We start from the raw sequence: 6,444 nt of genomic DNA on the forward strand, positions 1-6,444 counted from the left end.
CTGAATCCAAACAGTTATTTTCTATTCAAGCTTGAATGTTTGGAATTCACCAGGTTAGGGTTAATTACAGAATAACAGACAAGGAAATGTTTGTGACACCAGGAAAGATACAGAACTGGATGTAAGTCTGAAACATCACAGCCTGACTCTGCCTCTGGAATCCTTTGTTCAGAAGCCCTCAGTTCTCCAACACCCAGGGCACAACGCTCTGAAGGTGAGCTCACACAGCCCATCTCATCTTCCACCTGCTACCTGAGAGCAGAGAAACATGCACTCCGGTGGGGAGGTCCAAAGAAAAAGAGCACAAATTGGACCATGGGATAAAGCATTGCGCGTGAAGATGAAGGTGAAAGAAGGTCATGTGTGTTTGTTGTGGATCCAGGCATAAATGGGAGAAACAGTACGTATGACATTACCTTTGGAAACTGGGCAGAAGTGCTGAGGTTGAAAGTGCTGAAAGCGAGCGTCTATAAGATACCCATGTCAGATTTTCCTCCAGAAGCATTTCTAGTTACTAGAGCTTGGAAAATCAATTCATTTAGTTCATGCCATATTAGGTTAGCTGCTGTTCACACTGGCTGCTGGTGCTGTGCGGTGAGCTAGTTTCTGATTTCTCTCTGTACAAACCCTGAGGAAGGAACCAGCTTGTCGGATGCTGATGTCAGCCCCGGGGACACATTACAGTAGAGTGGGATCTGTTCCACAAGGCTTTTCTGTAGCTCTCCCCGAGTGTGTTGCAAGAAATGAGCTTGCCAGCAAAAGCTTCTCGGTGCTGCTGAGTGTTCTCCAGCACTCAGCACTGCTGCTCCCACGTCCCCGCTGTCGCAGTGAGGCGGCTCAGCCGGGATCAGGAGTCTGTGGGTCTGCTCCCTCATTCTCCTCTCTCCTCCCTACTGGAGGTACATGAGACCCATACCCAAACAGAGGAGCATATCTTTGCTCTCAGCCAGTTTTGCACAAGCATCTGTAACAGTTTTGTTGTTTACTGGTGCCGACTTCCCACATTTCTAATGGTTGTGCAAGGAACCTCCCTTAGAATAAAGCCTGAGCTTCAGAGGGTTGGGGTGGGGTTCTTAGGTGTAAGTTGAAATAAGAATTTCCATAGCTATTTTGGATTTCCAAACCAGCCTTTCTGTTTATAAATATCCAAGCAGCTGAGAACGTGCCCTCCCTCTCTCCCTTCTCCCACAAGATGGTCCCAAGGCACCCGTGGAACACATTCTCAGATCCTTCTTCTCTCCCCACTGCCCTTCTTGCATCACACAGCAACAACTGTGCGACAGCAGCTAAAAGTGGCTGGAAAAGCAGTGCCTGGCCTATGGAAAAATAACCAACCCCAGGAGCTCCAGGGTGAAATACGATATTAGAGGTTTGCCTCTGGCCTCCTCTTGGCACTGAAATGCTGAGATGGGATTTAAAGACAAAAAGGATTTTGCAGCATTTGTGGATAACGGCCTTCTTGACGTGCTTTCACCTCCAGAGGGTCACTTTCTCACCTTTCCTTATTACTGCCTTCTCCACAGACTGGTCAGGTGCCTGTTCCTGGGGAAGACCACCCTGTTGCTTCAACTCACTGACAGACAGATGAACAGACAACCCTTCCATATCCTACCAGGATCCCAACTGCACACCACTGCAGCCCCTGCTGCCACAGGCTGGGAGCCCCTATACTCCGAAAGGGAAGGCAAGGCACAACGCACTGCGCTAACTATTCTTGGTGGTTCAGCCACATTTTTCACTATTAAGTGCATCAAGGAAAAAGCCCAGGGATTTTCCACTGAGTGCTGAAGTCTTGGTTTTGTGGGTGCTCGGGGAGCCAGCTGAGCCAGCTGTCAGCTAATCAATTGAAGCATCTCTAAATGTGGCTGTAGATAAACCAATTTTAGGTGTTGACATTTCACCTTTGACCTTTCCCTTATTAAAGTTACCCTAAATGAGGCCCCGCAGGCCAGATCTGAATACTGTTGGCACTGGCTTTGGACACAGTGCATGCCATTTCACGGAAAAGTGATCCCCGTGAGGCAGGGCAGTGCTGCTCTCAGTGCTTTTGCCTCTTGGCGGCCTTTGCAGTCTGTCCAAGTGTCTGCCGGGTGACTCCTCAGCTCCAGACATCCTTTCTCCAGTGTCTCGGAACTTTCCTGGTCACAATCTTCTGAGACAAATGAACAGAGGGAAGTTTTCATCATGGGAGCTATACCCTTTGATTATGGCTACAAACTTCTTTGTTAATCACTTACCCATTTCAACTTTTTTCCAAGGCAGAAAATGAAGTAGGACAAAGCTCTTGAGACCAAAAAGCTCGAAGACAAGATCGGAAAACACAGGCATGTAAGAAAATCCCAAGGAAAGAAGCGCCTAGAGCTTTAATTTAGATGTGTGGGTTTTTTTTTTAGCAGCTCCTTTTGTGGACAATTACAGAGAAACTGGGTCTTACAAAGACCTATGAGCGTGAGCAAATGGTCAGTTTAGTAAATCAGGATGGGAACAGCAGTCGGTGAATAAAGGCTACATAGAGAAAGGCCAAAAGAAAAGGAGAGAAAAGAAAAGCAGGCAAGAGCAGCAGTCTCCATTAGGAAGATGAGAGATGGAGGGAAAAGGTGAAATCCAAGATGCAGACACAAGGACTTGGGGTTTTCATGCAGAAAGGAGAACTACAGAGACTTTCAAAGACTGTGGATCAACCTGAGGTGATTTTCTTCAGGAAGGAGTATGATGTCAGAATTTCCCCTTTGGTACCTGGCATCTAAATGCCAGCTCCAGCAAGACAGCTCAGGGCAGCATCTGAGCATCCCCAGGTGAACCGACAGTGGAAAACTGGCTCTGCACATTTGGGCACATCTGCAGGACAAGGCTGCTCCGGCAGGCTCGTGTAGGCTGAAAGTCAGTGTGAAAACTCGGAGCGTGGAAGTGCTGACAGGATAAAGGCATCCTTGCAGCGTTTGAACCCAGTCCAAGACTAACATGAATGAAAACCTCTGGAGAAGCTGTTCTTGTTGAACTGCATGTTGCTTTCTTCCCCCTATTTAAATAAGGCCAAGCAGTTAAATTGAGATGATAAGCATCTGAACTGCTTATCTGAAGCTTATCGGTGAATTCTACCTTTCAAAAATAGTTATTCAGATTCTTACTTCATCAGGTTTTAGGAGGTAATAAATTTAGAGAAATGAAGTGTGAAAAAAATCAATTTGAAGTTGCTTCATCTGCATGGCAATGAAATGTTCTTAAAAAAAGTGTTTACTTTTAATTAATAATAAAGCAAATGCAAACCACCACAGGCCACATTTGAGAAAACACTCCAGTTCAAAGTGAGAAAAGTCTTTTATTAAATGAAAGTGTTAGTGAGTACCATTAAATGAATGTCAGCACAGCCATTAGAGTAATCTATCACCCAGCAAAAGAAAGCATAAAAACACACAGACAAGTTATGGGCATAACAGGGCTATGACTGTATTTTTGCACTTTGACTCCAGAAGAGAGAGGTCTCTCCACAACAAAAGGCAAGCATCTCAAAGCAAACCCCAGCCCTAACCAGGAGGGGCTGGCTCCAAGCTTGCACACTTTTGGAGATCCCTACTGCATGAGTTTAGCACAGTGTGTGTGGCCAGCTTGGTTAATTCCTGTTCTGACATGGTATGCACCATCACCATGCTTTGAGCTCATGCCTTCACTAATGCCTACCCCTACAGAACACTGCTGCTTGTGAATCTGGCCATGGATAAGGTGCAGCAAAGAGCAAGGCTCCCTGATTCCAGGTCAGAAGGCGGACAGCTTCCATGTTACCCTTCATTTCTCTTCTCCCTCCTGGAGCTAGACGTTATTCCTTGGGTCTAGGGCTGACCCTTCTTGAGTAGGGGAAAACCCGTAGTGTATCATGGGTGCTGCTAGCAGCCAATACACACAGTCATAAAACCAGCAGATTGCTGGGCCAATTTCCAACCCCACTGCCCACACGCCTACACTTCTAGCACCACAACCCACACTCGCTATCACTGTAAATAAAGATTTACCATGAACAAAATGCAAAGGAAAAGAATTGAGAGGGTGCCTGAGTGCACTCCTCCCTCCAGGAGGTGTTTAAATTTCTGTATTTAAGCTACATAGAGAGAGAGAGAATGATGCTCAATCTCTTTTCTTGCTGCTCTGTGCTCCCCTTCCATTTGCAAGTTGAGATGATGGGAGCTGCTCTCTGGGAGGAGCAGGGAGTGTAGGCTCTGCAGGAGGAAATGCTGAATATAAGGGTGGCTAAATGGGAACTCGGTGACCTCAGCTCTGTGTGAAATGATAGGAAAAACAAGGGTTATGTTCAGCTCCACTGGGCTCGACAGCAAGGGCATGAAGTCCTCTGAGTGGGCTAAATGGCTCCAGCCCCAAAAAAAAGACATTGGAGTCGCTGAGATTGCAGTTAATTGGCAACGTGGGAAGCCTGCCTCTCTGCAAGGCAGCCCACGCTGTCCCCTTGTACAAAGCCTTTTCATCAGCTACAGGGGATGCGCTGCCAAGCATCCCAGCAAATGCCAGTGCTGTAATGTCATCTCAGGAAGCAAAGGAGCCTGAAGCCACCAGGACACTCTCACTGCCCTTGTGGTCCATGCCGGCCAACCCTACCATGTCTTTTCCGTCTCAGGACAATTCACCCCTGTTCTCTGTGCTCCCCCTAAGACAACCACCAATGCCAGTGATAGCGTGGGCAACACTTTCATCTAGGGAAGGACTTGGGCCCGTCCCATGACACCATATCTCATTTAATCATTTGTTCAGGATGCAGCCTGGCTGGGAGAAGTCAGTGTTATGGCAAACAACCAAGGAGCAAGACAGTGCAGACTGCATACCCAGAGCAGCTTTCCGCACAGCTATCACATACATGCAGCTTTTCTTCATCTGCTGCACCATCAGTCTCAGCATGACCACCAGCCTCCGAAGGGCCTCCTTGGTGGCTAAGCACAACAGGATGCATGGGCAGGTGACACCAATCCTGTGGGAAACGGAGCAGGAATGGGGCAGTGCTGAGATTATTTCCAGCAGTATAAAGGGAGTACAGGAGTGGCACAGCCAAATTGCAGCATAGAGGTCACACAGTCACTGGATGGAAGTTACTTTGAAACTTGGCCTGGAACATGCTGCTGAGATGCTGACAGAGACTTACCCACACCAGGAGTCCTGGGGAATCATCAGACATATCCGTGTCTCCATGGCACCTCATCCACAAATGGAAAGTTACCAGGAAAAATGAAATCTTGGTCAATTTTGTCATTGATATTCTCCAACTCTCTGTCACCAGAAACCCCCTCATGCAACATGCTCTGTATATGGACTACAAAACCTGGACATGTCAGTAAGGGGATTGGGCCTTTGTCTTACTCGAGGGACTGAGAGCAAAATAGGACTCTCATGTGATGTTGAGGTATTGAGATGGGTAAACAAAATCACTGTTTTTTTTCTTCTTGTACATATTTACCAAGCCTAAACACATCCATAGGCTTTCTGCAAGCTTTCTGTGTGTCTCATACACAGAGCAGGTTACTAATGCAGGGTCTCTTGTGATAGGACAAGTGGAAATGGTTTTGGATTAATAGAGAGGAGATTTAGATTGAACATAAGGAAGTTTTTTACAATAAGGGTGATGAGGCACTGGCAAAGGCTGCCCTCAGAGGTGGTGGATGCCCTGTCCTTGGAGACATCCAATGTCAGGCTGGATGGGACTTTGAGCACCTGATCTAGTGTAGATGTCCCTGTTCATTGCAGGGGGAGTTGAACCAGATGGCCTTTAAAGGTCCCTTCCCACTCAAATGATTCTATGGCTCTATGATTCTATGATTCAACTCTATGGCAGCAAATCAATCATACCCTGAAACAGGTCATGGACAGAGCTCATCTGCAGATGTTATCCAATAGACAGTACAGGGGTCAAGCTTCCCACAGAATTTTTCACTTTCTGGATTAACTTCTGCATGGGACAGTAGGAGCAGAAACTCGGCTGGGCCCCATTCGTGTATTTGTTCGTGTGACTTTGAGTTGTATGAGTGCATGGACATGTGCATCCTCTGTGTCTACATCCAAATGTCTAATCTATACACACAGTGTCAGCAAAGATGTCCCAGACAAATGAGAACACTTCAGGGTTTCTGCTTTTTTGGGGTTTTCTTTTTTTGTTTTCTGGATCAGGCTTTTATGTGTAGAAGGTGTGGTTCAGTTGATTTAGCAATTTTGTTCTCTGAAGGAACAATTTTACTCTTCTTGGTTTATTTTCTCAACTTTGAAACCTGAACCTAAGCTCCTTTTTTTCCTAACCATGCCTAGAAAATAAATGACTTAGAGCCAAACGCTGAGTTGGGATATCCATAGGAACGCTTCATTTTGTTTCCTAAACGCTGCTTTTACCGACAGCCCACTCTGAGGCTGGGCACAGCACAGCAAGTTCAACTGGGCTGCTTCCAGGGATCATTC

General features: G+C 46.5%; 1 long non-coding RNA gene across 1 annotated transcript; it reads right to left on the reverse strand.

Annotated features, from left to right (window-relative positions):
- Nucleotides 1-3,299: 3,299 nt before the first annotated feature.
- On the reverse strand, nt 3,300-5,651 carry LOC112531957. The gene is made up of 2 exons (XR_003074151.2): nt 5,144-5,651; nt 3,300-4,972 (listed from the first exon to the last, which is right to left on the reverse strand). It is a non-coding gene; the product is annotated as an uncharacterized LOC112531957 (long non-coding RNA).
- Nucleotides 5,652-6,444: the final 793 nt, after the last annotated feature.

Source organism: Gallus gallus, chromosome 2 (assembly GCF_016699485.2).
Source record: "Gallus gallus isolate bGalGal1 chromosome 2, bGalGal1.mat.broiler.GRCg7b, whole genome shotgun sequence".
Classification (NCBI taxonomy): Eukaryota; Metazoa; Chordata; class Aves; order Galliformes; family Phasianidae; genus Gallus; species Gallus gallus.